The sequence below is a fragment of the Pinus tabuliformis genome, chromosome 7 (assembly GCF_031772625.1).
Source record: "Pinus tabuliformis cultivar Carrire ecotype Pingquan chromosome 7, CPIR1, whole genome shotgun sequence".
Taxonomy (NCBI): Eukaryota; Viridiplantae; Streptophyta; class Pinopsida; order Pinales; family Pinaceae; genus Pinus; species Pinus tabuliformis.
The window spans coordinates 813,043,907-813,062,392 of NC_142293.1; positions in this window are offsets into that span (position 1 = coordinate 813,043,907).

Below are 18,486 nucleotides of genomic sequence, written 5' to 3' on the forward strand. Positions count from 1 at the left end.
TAGTTTGTTGTGTTCTATAGCAAATTCGTGGGATATTCTAGTTATTGCAATAAGTAGCAATGCAACTGCCTTGCAGTTTGATGAAATAGTCTCATCCTTGCTGACAGAGGAGATGAGACAGAAAAATATGGAGAGCCGGAATGGTGATGCCTTGTCTCTACGAGGGTGGTCCCAGAACAGAAACAAAAGTAAGTCATCAAGTGGGAGATCTAAATCTCCAGGAACACCTATAAAGGTGGTGTTCTAGAAATGTGGAAAGGAAGGGAACTACAAAAGGAACTGTAATTTTAAAGCTCTTGATAAAGGAAAGGGATCTGATGATTCTCCTTCTACAGAGGCGAAAACCACCTCAGATGCAGGTGGGGATGTGTACCTGGCTTCTTCAAGTACACATGTAGAGCATGAGGCATTGTTGATTGACTCAATTGCATCCTTTCACTTCTCTTGCCATAGAGAGTGGTTCTGCGAGTATGAGAAATACGATGGTGGTGATGTCTTCTTAGGGGATGATAGGAAGGCTAGAATCGTTGGTGGTGGAAAATTAAAGTTGAAGTTGCAAGGTGGAAGGGTTAGAACACTTCTGAGTGTTCTGCATATTCCTGCATTGGCCAGAAATTTGATTTTTGTAAGCAAGATAGATGATGCAGGTGTAAAAACAGTGTTTGAGAAGGATACCTACAAGATGGTTCGGGAAGCACTGGTATTGATGTGGGGAGTTCGGATTGGAACTTTGTACAAGATGCAAGGTAGCACTGTTTTTGATGGGTGCAACAGTTCTGTGGTTCCTGAAAGTGGAGCAGAAAATCTAGTGGTCTCCGGAGAGAAGACCATGTTTTGGCATCAAAGGATTGGACATATTGGAGAGAAGGGCCTTCATGTAGAAATTCTCACTGTAGATTAATCTGATTATGCAATGTACTAAAGAAAAATACTTAATATACTTCTACGATCAAACTTGCAGAAGCTGAATCGATTTGAGCAAGATCAAACAGAACACGTATAACTGAGAAGAAGAATTAATACACATGAAACACATAAGAATACTCTAGGGAAAGCCTCAACTAAAAACCCCGCTATCTGTATTATCATACAAGGTGGAATTATCTAAGAATTACACAAAGCCTTAGCTCTCACAGCTAGCCAACTCTTAGTACAATCCTCCTGGACAGGGAAAATTTTAAGAACCCCCCCAAATTTACATGTATAATAAATGGGCGAATATCCATGGTATATAGGAAAAATGGAAGGCGATTTTATCAATAATATGATATGTATATATAATTTTTTGGCGAATCTCTCACCAGGCATGGCGAATATTTTACTCAATTATAAAATGTTGTGTTTATTGAATACACAAGTGAAATCATTGCATTTCTTTAAAATATCTCTTGAAATCAAAATTACCGAAATTACATATCGATAACCTAGTGGGTGTAGGATAAAATTCACCCGTGCCATTCACAGAAAGCATGAGAAAAAACCTAATACTATATATAAAACCAAGAAAAATTCAAATTCATTACTTCTAGGGACCTCGTAACCACCCTACCAAGACACAAGTATGTTCCTGTTTGCAATTAGAAAAATTACCCAAATTATAATCAGTTTACTCCAGCATATGTTGGAAAGTTATAGAAGGATGACTAGTGCAATCAATCCATTCCTTTTAGCCCTGGATTTGTTTCAGTTTAAAATAGAAGTATACAAATATACTTGTCCAATGTCTATGCTTTAACCATTCACCTTAAGATGTTTTTACAATATAATTTCCTAAGTCTATTTAATATCTTCATTATCATAAAAACCAACCTATATCCATCTTAACTCCACATCTACCACTCTTAGGGGGATGAAATCTATTTATCCCTCTGAGAACTTGGTAGACCCATAATTAAGATGGATCTAAGATGATAGAATTTCCCTTTAAATAGTCTATGCTCACATGAATACCATGGTATTACCATGGGTGAATACCATGGGTTATCATAAACCTGGAGCTTAAAAATTACTATTAGTAATTTATAAAAATTAATAAAATTAATATTTTATTTTATTTTATTTTTTATTTTAACCAAGCTAAAATGTTTAACATACATTAAATTACAACATCCATTTTTACTCTTGATCGGATCAAATATTTTTTCACTCTATGCTAGTTTGCATATCAAGATATTTGATACCTCTTGGGGGTTAGTAGATCCAGAGTAAAGATGGATCTATGCCGGTTTAATTCCCCCATTTAAATAGGCTACATTTGAAGTGAATACCATGGGTCAATACCATGTGCCATTTTGGTGAATACCATGGGTCAATACCATGTGCCATTTTTATTTTTATTAATACTAATATTAGGGTTAATAATGTTTTTTTGCATGGTATTAATAACAATCTAGTCCATGGTATTTGTCCCATAGTATTTTGCCCATAGGTTTCACCTAAATATAACGCATTTTTTGAGTGTTCGTAAATATAAGGTGACTTATGGAGTAAATATAAAAAAATGTTTTATTTGTTTACCATACCTCTCATTTATTTATATTTTTATTAATTTACCATACCTCTTTTACAAATATGGTATTTGGCCCATAGGATTCACTTAAATAAAACCTTTTTCTTGAGCCTTCATAAATAGAACAAGGGTTATGGACTAAATATAAAAAGAGGTTTTATTTATTTACCATGCGTCTAGTTTATTTATATTTTTATTTATTTACCATACCTCCACTTTACTTATATTTTTATTTGTTTACACCCTTGCATGTATATAAGGTGACTTATGGAGTAAATATAAAAAATGTTTTATTTATTTACCATACCTCTCATTTATTTATATTTTTATTAGTTTACCATACCTCTTTTATAAATATGGTATTTGGGTCTTTGGCACATAGGATTCACTTAAATAAAACCTATTCTTGAAAATGGCCAAATGGATTCACTTAAATAAAACCTATTCTTGAAAATGGATGAATGGAAGGTTGTAACTCCTAATTTCAAGGGCTAAATTTTCCTTTTTTACCCTCTCCCTTAAAATAAGGTGGGCTATTTGAGGTGATTTGTAAAAATGTACTATGATACAAAATATTCGCCCACTAAAAATTCAAAACCCCTTAATTTTGCCAAAGGGCGAACATTCGCCCCTAAAATTTTCTATGCTCCTGGATGCTCACACGAAATCAAGACTTCTCACAAGCCTTCTCATTTTCCCTCCAAGCTTCCTATTTCCTTGCACTGTTTCTCCTAGGTGATCCTATTGTTACCAAGTGTAACACTGATCACTCACACTGACCTCACACCCTATAAAACTGCTCAATCCTTAAGGAACCTTTGCCTTGACTACATGGATGAGTTTCCTTTATAGGAAAATTTCTCCAATTGATAGTACATTGTCCCTATCTTTAATCTCAACTGGGTCTTTCTTCGAATAGACATGCATGAGTTATTTATGAGAGAATCTTTTGTTATCTGGAGTACACTAGTTGCATGCATGCATGCATTACTAACTGAACTCACAATTAGTTCCTAAAACTGTTTGGAACTAATTTAGCTAGACATAACTCAGTTAACTGAGCTAACTAATTACAACTCAATTATAACTCATCCTTATCTCCTTAATTAAAGGATAACTTCCTTAATTAATGGATAATTGTTGCATGACTTCACAAAGACTTCTAGCTTGAATTTCTCCAACTAATTAATCCAAGATGAATTAATTAATTATTTTCCAAGCAGCTGATGAGACTAAATTCGAATTTTAATTCTCAATTTTAATTCAAGGACAAATTAAAATTGGAATATACTGGATTCTATTTTTAACATTTCTATGTTTTGGCATTTCTTGTTGCTATTTTCAACACTCCCTCTCAACAAGAAAGGAATTCAACTTGATCCCGATCTTAAACCTTTGGAATGTTCTCCATGCAACACTTCTTTCTAGTGTTGTTGCTCTAGCAACTCCAGAAACAAACAAAAAAAACATCCAACCTGAATCAGTATGATGCATCTACCATCAAAGTCTCTAACTACTATTGCCTCTGTCAACTGAAAACTCTGCACTTCTGCTGACTCGGCCTTTCTGCACTGTTGTCAATCCTTCTCTGTGCTCTTCAGTATCTGACTGCTCTAGCCTCTATCACTTTGATCTTTGACTCCACAATCCCACAAATTTCTCCCGCTACTCTGTATTTTGGGATCCCATAGCAAGGTACAATCCATGAGATAAAACCTCTCAATGGTCCCTGCACAATTTCAGCCTTCTTGGGACTATCACTTCACATCGCCCCACCTCACACCTGGAGGTATGGCTGCATGTGATCCCTCTGCCCACTTGGATCAAAATTTCCCCCTATTAGAGGTCTCTACATGAGTGGATGCCTCCACTCAGTCTCCTCTCAGCATCTCCAATTGTGGCTCCTCCACAATTGTTTAAGACTTCTTCTGGGACTGCAGGTTGAGCAGTAATTTACTTTCCCTTTCAACCTCCAAGTATCTAACCTTTGTCTTGCTCCTCAAGGCTTTGCATGCATCTTGTACCTCAAATGCATACAGGTTCTTGGCTAGCACACCAATCTGTTTCATCTTTCCCGCCGTCATGAAATTTTCTGGAAAAAAGATGATTTTAAGTTAGCGATATCTCCCTCATCCAAACTCTGATTCAAACGATATTTTTTTTGAATTTGAGTATTTTTCGCAAGGAATATAGATCTGTTATTTGTTTCTAAAATTTTTTCACAAAAAAATTCAGATCTTCTTTGCACTCACGGCCCAATTTTTATTTTTATTTTATTTTATTTTATTTTTTATTTCTTTTTTTACTTCAAATTCTCTTCTTCGTATACTGTTCACTGCTCCAATAAACCTGGCTCTGATACCATGTATAAATTTTCACTATAGATTAATATGATTATGCAATGTCCTAAAGAAAAATACTTAATCTACTTCTACAATCAAACTTGCAGAAGCTTGATCGATTTGAGAAAGATCAAACAAAAACATATAATTGAGAAGAAGAATCAATACACATCAAACACAGAAGAATACTCTGGGGAAAGTCTCAGCCAAAAACCCCATTATATGTATTATCATACAAGGTGGAAATATCTCAAAATTACATAAAGCCTTAGCTCTTACAATGAGCCAACTTTCACTACAATCCTCCCGGATGCTCACAGGAAATCAAGGCTTCTAAAAGCCTTCTCCTCTACCCTCCAAGCCTCCTATTTCCTTGCACTGTTTCTCCTGGGTGATCCTACTATTACCAAGTGTAACACTGATCACTCACACTGATCTCACACCCTGTAAAACTGCACAATCCTCAAGGAACCTCTACCTTGATTGCATGGATGAGTTTCCTTTATCGGAAAATTCCTCCAACTCATAGTACATTGTCTCTGTATTTAATCTTAATTGGGTCTTTATCTGAATAGACATGCATGAGTTATTTATGAGAGAATCTTCAGTTATCTGGAGTACACTAGTTGCATGCATGCATGTATTACTAACCGAACTCACAATTAATTCCTCAAACTATTTGGAACTAATTTAACTAGACATAACTCAGTTAACTAAGCTAACTAATTACAACTCAATTATAACTCATCCTTATCTTCTTAATTAAAGGATAACTTCCTTAATTTAAGGGATAACTGTTGCATGACTTCACAAAAACTTCTAGCTTGAATTTCTCCAGCTAATTAATCCAAGATGAATTAATTAATTATTTTCCAAGCAACTCGTGAGACTAAATTCGAATTTTAATTTAAGGAAAAATTAAAATTGGAATATATTCGATTCTATCTTTGGCATTTCTTGTTGCTATTTTAAACACTTCGAATACTTGATGGTAAAGGTATGGTAGAAGGTATGAGTAATAGCTCTCTGGATTTTGATTTCTGTGAAAATCGTGTATATGGAAAGAAAAATCCGATGAGTTCCCCCTCTGGTGGTAAGAGGGCGAAACAGATATTAGAGCTTATGCACAGTGATGTGTTTGGACATGTAAAGGTTCCATCACTCGGTAAGTCTGTGTACTATGTATCATTTATAGATGACTTCTCAAGGAATACATGGATATATTTCCTTAAGAATAAGTTTGAAATATTTGACAGGTTTAAATAATTTAAGGCTCTGGTGGAAAACCAGATAGAGAAGAAGATAAAGGTGTTGAGGTTAGATAAAAGTGGAGAGTTTTGCGGCAAGAAATTTGAAGAATTCTGTAAGAAGTGTGGTATAGCACAGTAGAAGACTACTCCATACACACCTGAGAAAAATGGAGTTGCAGGAAGAATGAACAAGACGTTGATGGAAAGGGTAAGAAGCATGCTCAATGGTGCCAGGTTAGGACAGAAATTCTGGGCAGAGGCGGTGGAGACAACATGTTGCCTGGTCAACATATCACCTTCATCAGCGTTGGAGGATAAGACTCCACAAGAGGTATGGACTGGTAAGAAACCCTCTCTTTCACATCTAAGGGTATTTGGATGTGATGCATATGTACATGTTCCAAAGGAAAAAAGAACCAAGTTGGATAGTAAATCTCAAAAGTGCATCTTTATTGGGTATAAGGATGGTTTAAAGGGTTATAAGCTTTGGAACCCAGTAATAGGGAAGGTTGTGTATAACCGAGATGTGGTGTTCAGAGAGGTGAAATATGTTATTAAACATGAAGTCCAACCAAAGGAATCTGAGAAGGTAGACTTTGAGATTAAGGAGGAAGAATTAGACTCTACAGTAGAGGAGGAATCAGAAGATGAAGAGCCATAAACTCTAGGTGCGAGAAGATCAGTTTGAGAAAGAAGTTAGCAAGAAAGGTATAGCCCATCTATTTTCTATTCAAATTTTTCTTTATCTATTACTGATGATGATCCCAAAACTGTGAAGGAAGCAGTAGATTCAGAGGACGAAAAACTCTGGAAAGAGGCCATGGTTGATGAAATGGCATCTTTGCAAAAAAATGAGGCATGGGATCTCATGGAGTTGTTGGTTGGAAGGAAACCCATTGGTAGGAAATGGATGTTCAAGAAGAAGACAAATGTAGAAGGAAAGGTGGAGAAATAGAAAGCTCGGTTGGTAGCAAAAAGTTATTCCCAAGTGTCGGGAATTGATTTTGGTGATATTTTTTTCTCTTGTTGCCAAGGTAGCTTCTATTATATTACTTTTATCTGTTGTTGCTGCTTTTTTTTTTAGGTAGAACAGATCGATGTGAAGACAACATTTCTTCATGGGGATCTGGAAGATGAGGTCTACATGAAGAAACCTGAAGGCTTTGCGGTGAAGGGTAAGAAGGAACGAGTATGCAAGTTAAAGAAGTCTCTGTATGAGTTAAAATAGTCACCAAGGATGTGGTATAAAATATTTGATACATTTATATGGGGACTTATCTTCACCAGAAGCAAAGCAGATCACTGTGTGTATTTTAAATTAATTGGTGACCATGTTATTTATCTGGTCTTGTATGTGGATGATATGTTGCTGGTTGGAAATGACAAAGAAATTATCCAAGATTTGAAGACCCAATTGTCATCCAAATTCGACATGAAAGATCTTGGTGCTGCAAACTATATTTTTGGCATGGAAATTAAAAGAGATCGAGCAAAGGGCAAGCTCTGGTTAAACCAGAGGAAGTATGTCGAGACAATATTGTAGAGGTTTAATATACATGATAGTAAATCGGTGAAGGTTACTGTTCTTGTAGATGTAAAGTTATATGCCGAACAATGTCCTAAGACACAAGAAGAGGAAAAGGACATGTTCCGTGTTCCATATGCAAGTGCAATCAGTAGGTTGATGTATGCAATGGCCTATACTAGACCAGACATTGCACATTTAGTGGGAGTATTGAGCAGGTTTATGTCAAAACCAAGGAAGGAGCATTCGACAACAGTGAAGTGGGTTTTGAGGTATTTGCGTGGCACTAGTGATTATGGTTTGTGCTAACAAGGAAGACTAGGATTAGACAGAGTGTTAGATATTCATGGCTTTGTTGATGCAAACTGTGCTGGAGATTTGGATCAGAGAAGATCTACAAGTGGGTATGTGTTTAACCTATTTGGAGGTGCAGTCAGTTGGATGAGTAAAAAACAATCTGTAGTGTCACTATCAACTACAGAGGCAGAATACATGGCAACCACTCATGCAAGCAAGGAAAGCAGTTTGGTTGCAGAGATTGTGTTCAAGTATGGGGTTAGTATAAGGATTTATAAGGATAGACTGTGATAGCCAAAGTCCAATTTTGTTGGCAAAGAACCCTGCTTACCATTCAAAGACAAATCACATCAATGTTCAGTATCAATTTTTGAGGGACATGATAGAAGACAAAAAGGTTTTGCTGGTAAAGGTGGATACTTTGAAGAATACTGTAGATGCATTGACAAAATCTATGAGCTCTGAGAAGTTCTCTTGGTGTAGAGAAACAATGGGTGTTTCAGGGAAGGATAAATAACTAAGCTCTCCTGTGGCCCCATGTGGAAAGAAAACAACAAGTGGGAGAATGTTGGGTTGTGTTATATTCTTTCCACGACTAGTTGATGTAGTTAATCGGAGGGTTAGGGGTGGTGGTGGACCCCCCCTTTGTTGTGCTAATTGCGCAGCGGGGGGGTGGCAACCCCCCCTGTTTGGGGGGTTTGAGGGGGGCGGGTAGCTCCCCTTTACGGGGCCTGAGGCAGTGCCTCGGGAAAAAAAAATTTGGACCCTATATTAGGCTGGGCGGACCTGCCTATGGTTTTGTGCATGGTTTTTGCACATGGTTTTGGACACGATGGTTTTCGATCCATGGTTTTCGACGCGATGGTTTTTCGGTCCATGTTATTGGATGGTTCGACATATATAAATATGTATTGTAACATTGAAAGGAATATAATGATCAAGCTGGTAGTCCCGGTTTTGGGATCCAGGGGAAATCTCCGTGTATATGTGTTTTATGTGTTATGCTCTTGAATTGTTTATTTTATGTTCTTAGAATTCATATGCAAGTAATTTCTATATGGGGTTAAAGCCTACATGGTGTTGGGTTAGGGTTTATGACGCACATGCCCAAAATCAAGGAGAAAGTGACATTTGTCCTTAGATCAAAAATAGAAACTTTGTGCCACTAGTCTAAAGGTGATTGCATACTCCTTATTTCCTAGGGATGCACATTTTCTTTCTTCGGGGAACTGGGTGGTATCACTACCAGAAGGAATTTCGAAATTCCAAGTGACGAGGGGTTGCACACTCCATTGAATCGGTTAGTTGTGTAGTCTTGACTCTCAGTGAGTGATTGCATAGTTCACATGCTTAGCAACCGTGAGTCTCTCAGGGTTGATAATTTTATCTTCAAGAGATTGCACTGTTGAAATCCTGAAGGGCTTACACAGTCCCCAGTGGTAGGGGATTGTGCAATTCATAGAGGGAAGACCGACAATTGGAGAAAGATCAAGACAGAAGTAGGATTTTGTTTATAAGTTGTTTAGCTGTTGTCGACAAGAAATAGTCATTGTCAAGATAACCTAGTGAATTAATCACAAGCACTATATGCAAAGAAAAGTGATATCAACATTAAAAAACAAGAGAACACTTGATGATCATGAAGGATAAGTTATTATGAATAGCAGGTGGGATCCAAAATCAAAGCATAGGCAAAATTTTAGAGGGGGGTTGTAGTAGCTGCAACATTATTTTACATGTCAGTAATTTTTAGGTATGGTCTATGTTAAAAGAATGTCCCCTAAAAGTAGAGTTCTTGAAAATTTTTATGTTACCAAAAAGAAAAAGAAAAATATTAAAACACTTCGGGTGACCAATATTTGGCCATGTAACAACCTCAAGGCAAAATTATTTGAAACAGGAATCAATCTAAACTTTTTCAAACAAATTATGGAAATGTGGAAGAATATATGTTAAGAGCATAGTTAAAAACTGATGTAATCAAAGTGATACTAATATTTTCATGAAGGCTACGCCATTAAGATCCCCTGCTTTAGTTTTCTTCTTAGTTTTGTGAAGAATTAGGTTTCCTTAACACAAATATTTAAACCCTTTTTCTATTTAAATTTAAACTCCACTTAGAAGAAACATGTTTAGAAATCAACACCATTTATCTTCCATTATATATTTAAGTATTTCTATCCTAAAAAGTAGTTCATATCATCAACCTTGGCCAAAATTTCCTTTATAGAGTATCCACCATTAGATCAGAAAGTATGGAGAGGGGGTGCACCATTTGTATGTGGCATTTTTCTATAGGTAAGTGCCTAAAAAATTATCCTAGCTAATTATTAAACTAGGAGAAAATAATATATAGATGAACAAGAACATAAACAATATTTTTGACTTATTTTTGTACACCATCATCATCACCCTGTATTATATGCCATATCTAAGAATTTTGTAGTTAGTCATTTTTTTCTATGAATATCATGTGTAGAAACATCTCATTGCCCCACATTCCACACATCTCCATTCCCTACACATATCCCTTTCCACACACTACTCTCCATACTCTTATACACTTATCCATTTTTATATGTGTGGAATAACTGCATAACCCAACCATTGTACACCTCTCCTTCTACAAAATTCCATCCTTTTAATAGTTCAAATTTCACATAAACAATTTTCCGCACATATCAAATCTCACACATGACATGCCATAAAATCCACCTCATCACTCTTATTCCATACTTAGTGGAAATAATCCATTTTCTCCTTTAAAGTCTAATTGAGAGCTCATTCAAGAAAATCCAATCCTTGAGTTAAAAAGTGGTGCTTGATATTATACTACGTGAACTACTTGCCAAAACAACTCTTAAATACTTGTTGTAAGACTTAGAGATTCCTTATGAAGGCCTACCTGTTAATGGCCATTATTTCTTTCAATACATTTGATGGACTACCCAACAAAAGTAATTTGAATCTTAATGTAGAACCAATGCAATTATGGTATCCTATTCTATGGAAGCATGAGGCCCATTCCATTTTTTCCAAGTTCTAGATTTTTTTGTTAAGGAATTCAACCATCTAGTAACAAGGCAAGGTCCTAAGAGAATATCTTTAGAGGCCCAAAAGTTTGTATGGGGAAGGGGATACATAAAGAGAAAGAAAACCATATTGTCTTGAGATTGTAAGGGTAGAAATATAAACCTGCATTACTACCCAAATTTGTTTTCGACATATATTTTGTTATTGAGGTTTGCAAATAGTATCACCCTTGGTTAATTTTATTTGAGAGAAAGAAGAAGTAGTTCATAGCACTATAATTTACTATTGTAGATATTACGATGAATAATTCTTATCACCTTACTAATTTCTCTAACCGATTGAAGCCTTATAATTTTTCTAAGGCCTAATTCACTTAAGGGTTTCACCCTTAAGAATATTTTTCGAGACACCTAGAATTAGTCAGATATGGAAATATTCTTATCAGAATTGTTGAAGAAAGTAGAGAAAGTCACACTAGCCCATCTAAGGAGAAGGAGACACTCACAGTTGTTGATGATATATTTATGAAAATAAGCACTAATATTGAATGGAGAACAACAATGTTGAAGGGAGAACTAAGGAGAGAGGAAATAATCCTAATACTCAATTGAATTCAACTCCATAGGATTGTAGGAGTTCCTCCTCGACTAAAAGAAGAGAAGACATTATTACAGTTTGAGGAGAGAGTATTTAATGAAATTCTTATGGAGGAGATGGAGAAGAACCACCCCCTCAAGTTACCCTGGAAAGGTCCCAGATTGTTACTTCATGAAAAATTAAAACTAAAGCAGGAAGGGGTTCAACAGGTAGAAGGACCCATAGATATGGAAGTTAATAGTGCCATTGCTCTGTACTGGGTGGTATTGAGCATGGTTGAGACCAAAAAAATAGATGAAGAATTGGTTTTTGAAGAGTTGGTCAACGTTGAGGACCAATATTTCAACATCCATAGTACCTGCGACGATATGGCCACCAAGAAGTAGCATTTTGAGAAGTTGTGCATGTGAAATAACAATATTACTAATCAATGGAAGTATGAGGTGTAAATTTCACAAGTTGGACCTACAAGACTCTTGAAATTGCACGAAATTATAGAGGATTTCATTTCTCACTCTATCATTGAACATGAAGCAGAAAATTTGAGATTGAAAAAAAGAATAAATGAACTTGAAGAAGATCTTAGTCCCACCCCCTTGTTCATGACCCCAATGGCTATCTAAGCACTTAAATTTGTAATAAAGAATGCCCTACACACCCCAAACAATGATAACAATTATTAATTAAAATGATATCTTATGTCACAATGAACATAAATAAGCAACTTGAAATCATTGAATAATCATGGCAGGTTTATTTACATTTGAGAAACATGTCTCAAATAATTCATTCATTCACTGAATATCTAAAGATAGACCTTGAACATGATTAGCGATTTTTTAATAATGATGTATTCACCTTCAACAATAAAATCAATAATTTGAGTGACTTTCAAAGAACCCAACAAACCTTCCTAGAGGAAAAAAATTAAACAGATAAAGGCATGTTGGTTTGCAATAATAAAAATGTTACTTGATGCCATCACAGAGTGCACGAGTATTGATGACCTTAGGAGTAATGCCTTCCTCAAAGCTATTAATTTTGTTGAAAACTTGAAGGGTCCATGAATGATTATCGATTCAATGTTGATCCCTAAAGATGTATTGAAAGAAGAATTGGATATCATTTTGGGTGCTAACTTCAAAAAGTTAATCTTTAGTAACTACATGAGCAATTAGAGTAATGAGCTTCTAAAACCCACATTATACATGCTTCTACAACAACTACAAGGATCATCATCGTTTAATTCCACTCATCATCCTTACACAATTTTATGAGTGTTCTTTAATTATTTTTTAAGCAATTCCCCACTTTTTCCTAGGCTTTGCTCATCCAACTTTATGAACTATATTATATGTTTTTAAAGTCGATCTAGGACTACAATTTATTTTTCTCTACTAGGTACCCTTACATTAACTAGTCCACAACAACCCAATCCTAGTGCCTTTGGGATGAATGCCTTTAAATTTTCATTATGTATCATTATTTTTTGAAGTGCTTTAGGCACTTAACTTTATTTAGACCTTGTTATTTGTAAACTTATTTTTTTACTCTCACGGAGAGTTTTTTTCGAGAGAGCATCTCATTTGTGGTTCTAAGGCATTTAAAAATACAATAATAATTTTGTGAACGCTCTTATGCTCTTCTGAATTTTAAATGATTGGAATAATTTTATAGCTCTCGAAATATTTGGGCCATATTTTGTTTATTTTGTCAATTGAATTCACTTCAAATGTGTCCCCTCCTGATATGTGAATGGATAAATGTAGTGAATTGAATCTTGAAAATACATTTATTTCTTTTATCATTATTTTATTTTTATTTTGAAAACATTTGATCCACTCAGAGGTGCATGTTCTAAATGTTTACATATTGATATATGTGTTATTTGAATATATGAGTATGAGAAGTACCACCTCTATAAAAATGCAAAGTGAACCCGAAAACATTCCCTAGGAGGTTGATTCTTTTCCTTAACTTGAAAACAAATCAACAAATACATCCCTTAGTATGTATATAAATAACCATCATAGCATCAAGAGTGATTTCCAATGATTAAAACAACATTTAAAAAGCAATTTTGAGGGCGAAATTGAGTTATTATTATCCAATAGAAAATAAAATAGCATGAAATGTACCACATAGGAAGAAGTACAATATATGGGCTTCAATCTTCTCCATGGAAGGCCCCTTTAAACCTCTAATGGCCTCTCTCAATGTTTGACAACGAATAGGAAAAAAAAAGTGGAGGAATTAACTCACAGATAATGTTTGCATGAGTGGTTAGTCATGCCATTTTGTCAATATAATGCATTGGCTATGTTTAAGAGGTTAAAGAATGATATATTGCACCCTTTTATAAATCCATTTGTTAGTGTATTTGGATGACATACGAATATATAGTGCTACATGGGAGGAGCACATATCACATTTGACTTAGGTGTTGGAGACATTAAAGAAGAAATAACTGCTAATAAATCTCAATAAGTTTGAGTTTGCACAACACTATTTGATATGTCTAGGGTATGTGATAGGTGGAGGAGAGCTGAAAATAGATCCTGCCAAGATGGATGCCATCATGAAATGGTCGGTTCCTACTAATGTTTATGAGGTTAGGAGTTTTGTTGGGGCAACACAATACCTAAGGAAATTTATAGCCTTGTTTTTAGTGGTAACAACACCACTCCATGCCATAACAACAAGTGGTAATAGTTTCTAGCAGGGAAAGGGTTAGAAGAGGGCCTTTGAGGAGCTAAAGAACAAGATTAGTCAGGCACTGATTTTAGCATTACCAAAATTGTAGAAACCCTTCAAAGTGGAGATAGATGCAAGTGGGTATCTTATGGTAACGACCTTGAGGTAGGGAGGAAGGCTTGTATGCTAACATTATGAAGTATTTCATGGGGAAGCTCTTAACTACCCTACCTATGAAAAGGAGTTGTATACCCTAGTGCAAGTTGTAAATAAGCGGAAGCACTATCTGATAGGAAAGGAGACAATAATCCACATAGATCACCAGGCACTACAGTACTTGTAAGCCTAGAGTAAGCTACAATAGACTAAGCATTACAAGTGGATGGGGTTTCTACAATAATTTCATTTAGTGATCAAGTATAAGAAGGGAAACAAAAACAAGATTGATGACATTCTTTCAAGGCCACCCACATCAAAGATCACAACTTTGAGAACACTAATGCACATAGAGACATTCACCCATGATGCATGGAGTGAGGCATATTCAGAGGATGAGGACTTCAAGTAGGTGTTTCAGTAGTTGCAGAGCCAAATCCATGTACACGATGGTGACAACACGATTGCATACCATATCTAAGAATGGTTACTCTACAGGTTGGATAAGTTATATGTTCCTAAAGGTGAGCGATTGTAGCTAATTATAGAGGTTAAGGTTGTAGGGTAATTTAATGTAGGAAAAACAGTGGCCAACTTGTATAGGTATGTATATTGATACAAGATGCAAGAAAATGTAGCTAGGTTCATAAGAGAATGCATGCTTTATTATACCAATAATCCTAGTAGCAAGAATATGGGTCTATATCATCCCTTACTTGTACCCACTGATCCCTAAGAAAGAATCTCCATGGAATTTTTGGGAGGCTTACCAACAACTAGGAAGGGACATGATTACATATTCATGGTAGTTGACATGTTCAAAAATATATGTGTTTTGATGCCCTATAGAAAAACCATTAGTGGCAAGAAGCGACAAACTTTTTCTTTGGATAGATCCTAGTGAAATTTGGGATACTAAGGAACATCATCTCAAATAGGGACACAAGAATTCTTTGTGCATTTTATACTACATTGCGGGAGAATATGGACATGAGTTTGAAGAGGTCTACAACATTACATCCACAGAAAAATAGATAGATAAAAGTAGTCAAGAAAAATTTGGTGCATCTTTTGAGGGGTTAGAATCATAAACATCTGAAGACCTCGGATTAGTATATATATAGCAGAGTAGTCCAAAATTCTATTGGTAAGTCCTCATTTGAAACTTGTTTTGGATATTTTCCACCTTCACCCTTGGATATTGCAAATGGGAAGCAAGGAAGATTGAGGGAGGATCTTACAAGGGATGCCTTTAGGGGTGAAAATTTTGTTAAGAATATTGGGCAAATCCATATACATATATAAGAGACACTATGGAAGACACCAAAAAATATAAGGTCAGGCATGATCAACACTAAACAGAGAAGTATTTCAAGGTGGGAGACAAATTATGGTTACAATTGAACAATGAGAGGTTATAGGGTCATGGTAAGAAAATAAAGGCTTTGTGATATGGTCCCCTTGAGATATTAAAAAAGGTGGGAGATATAACGCCTACAAAATCAATATCGATCCAAGCATATTAACATCTGGTATCACCATCTACAAGATTGTGTGCAGGGGCAGATCATGTTGTTGTAGTACATTCCAACAGAGGAATACGTGTCGATATTTTGACAAAGGCCTTGTCAAGAGGAAAATTCAAGTTCCATAGAAGCAAGATTGTGGTATCTGAAAATCCCTTTCTTGCTAAGAGGGAGTGTTGAAAATGCAACAAGATCTAGTTTTGACTTTGCCTTAGTCAAACTAGATTAAAATTCAAATTTCAATTTTAGCAAAATACTTGGAGGTAGTTAACAGAAGTGACATGGCTCTTGTCACTCAGTTAAATTGGTAAATTCATGTTGGAGACACTTGAGTTCAATTCTACATGATTGATGTCTAATTTGCAGCAGTCTATTTCAGTTAATTTGAGTTATTGTCAATTTAACTAGTTCTAACTATGAGAAGAACTAGTGGAGGTCAAGTTGTGGGTGTGTAACTTCAACCACACTAAGTGATCAACCAGATAACTAATCAAACCAAAATAATTGTTGCATGCAGAGAATACGCTTTACCCAGTTGATATTAGAGTTCAAGGGAAATGTACTATCAATTGTAAACTAATCAAAGTTATACAATTGGTGTATGTAGTCAGAGGATTTTCCTATGGTAATTGCATAATTACTTGGTGTGCAATTACTAAATAATAAGGGAAATTTCCCAAGGTGATAATGCAAGGAAATAGGAGCTTGGAGGCTTATAAAATTGGCTAAGTGTTGGGTGAGGTTCAATTAGTGAGGAAAAGAGATAATATATACTAGTGCAGGTTGTGTTGAGGCTTGAGTAATCATTGCATTTCTTCTCTATTCGCTGATTAATGCAATACATATAGTAAGGGGATTTGAGCAGATGCTTTCCCTTAGACAAATATTTGTGTATGTATGATGTTTCCTTTTGCATGTCAATGATTCTTGTTTTAGATGGTGAATTAACTTCCGCGGATGAGTAGAGTAGCTTCAGATCTTGTGATTTAGTAACTTCCATGAGCAATTTTGAATCTACACACACACACATATATATATATATATCTATATCTATATCTATATCTATATCTATATCTATATCTATATCTATATATATATCTATATCTATATATATATATATATATATATATATATATATATATATAAACTATTGTTCATGTTTACAACCTTCAAATGGTTTTCAAAGCTTAAATTTGCACAACTGCATCATTCAAATCAACGTAGAACCATAATACCATTGCAACATAGAATACTCAATTCAACGGAGTTGTAATTGCATATTTGCAAACATAGAGATTTCATCGCACAAAATTTCATAGTTGCCCTTATGCAATGATTACATGGTTTTTCCATCTCAGTCAACGAGTTTCACGATGTTCACAACAACACCAAGAGCCACAGTTTTAGAAAAAGACGCAGAAGACCAACTCACGCATTCTTCACAGATTTCAGGCCTTCAATTCAACGCCGAGAAGTAACACAACCATATTTTGTGGGCTTCAACTTCATAGTTTTTCTTACACAACCAACATATTCCTCATTCAACACAACACATAGTTCTGTCCCATGATTTAGCCATATGCATTCAGCTCAGCATATACACTAGCAGACAGAGGACAAAGAATTCAAGATAGAGAACAAAACGAAGTATAGTGGTAGGAAAATAGGAGTTACAACATAAATAGAATAATTTTGGCCATGTGCTTTGATACCATGTCAGACTAGGCATTGGTAACTCCACAATGGGACTTCTTTTTTGCATTAACAAAACAATGAATATATACATGAGCGGAGAGACTCTTGGGATTCCAATTGCAATGTCTCTAAGTTTTCTCCAATTCATAATTGAAATATTAAACTATTTACATTGTTTACAATAATCTCAATCGTTTTGGATTAATTGTCAACATGCCTTACTTCTTTGTAGTCACAACCATTTTCTATTTAGAGAAGAGAGAGGAGTGACCTCACCTTCTAGTTGGGTTTTGTCTTAAAAGGGTTTTCCAAGACACATCTTATGTCAAATGTGGTTATGAAATTTTCTTTTATTCTCCTCTATTTTCTGTGTATATTTTAATCTGCATGCACACAAAAAATAATAATATATAGATCTAGAAACCTAAAGAGGAATAACCCTAATAGTAGATTTTCGGGTTTTTAACTATAGTTTTATCGGATCTATTGTGGTGAACTCTCTAATGAAATATCAATTACCATTTACAAATCATTAATGGATATTTGCACTAATCTTGATTTAGTCAATTCCATATTTGACCAATATAAACAACATATAATTAACCAATAAAGTATAATTTAAAGTATAATAAATCAATTAAATGTTATAAATAAAAATAATAATAACCCCTTCATCCAAAATCTCTATATATTTAAAAAAAATTCACACATAACCTTAATTAAACAATTCACACATAACCTTCCTATGGATATATAGGAAATTGATTTTTACATAACCTTCCTATGGATATATAGGAAATTGATTTTTCAATAAATGTATAGGACCCTGCCATTAAATTTTCTACAAATTTATATTCTTCTA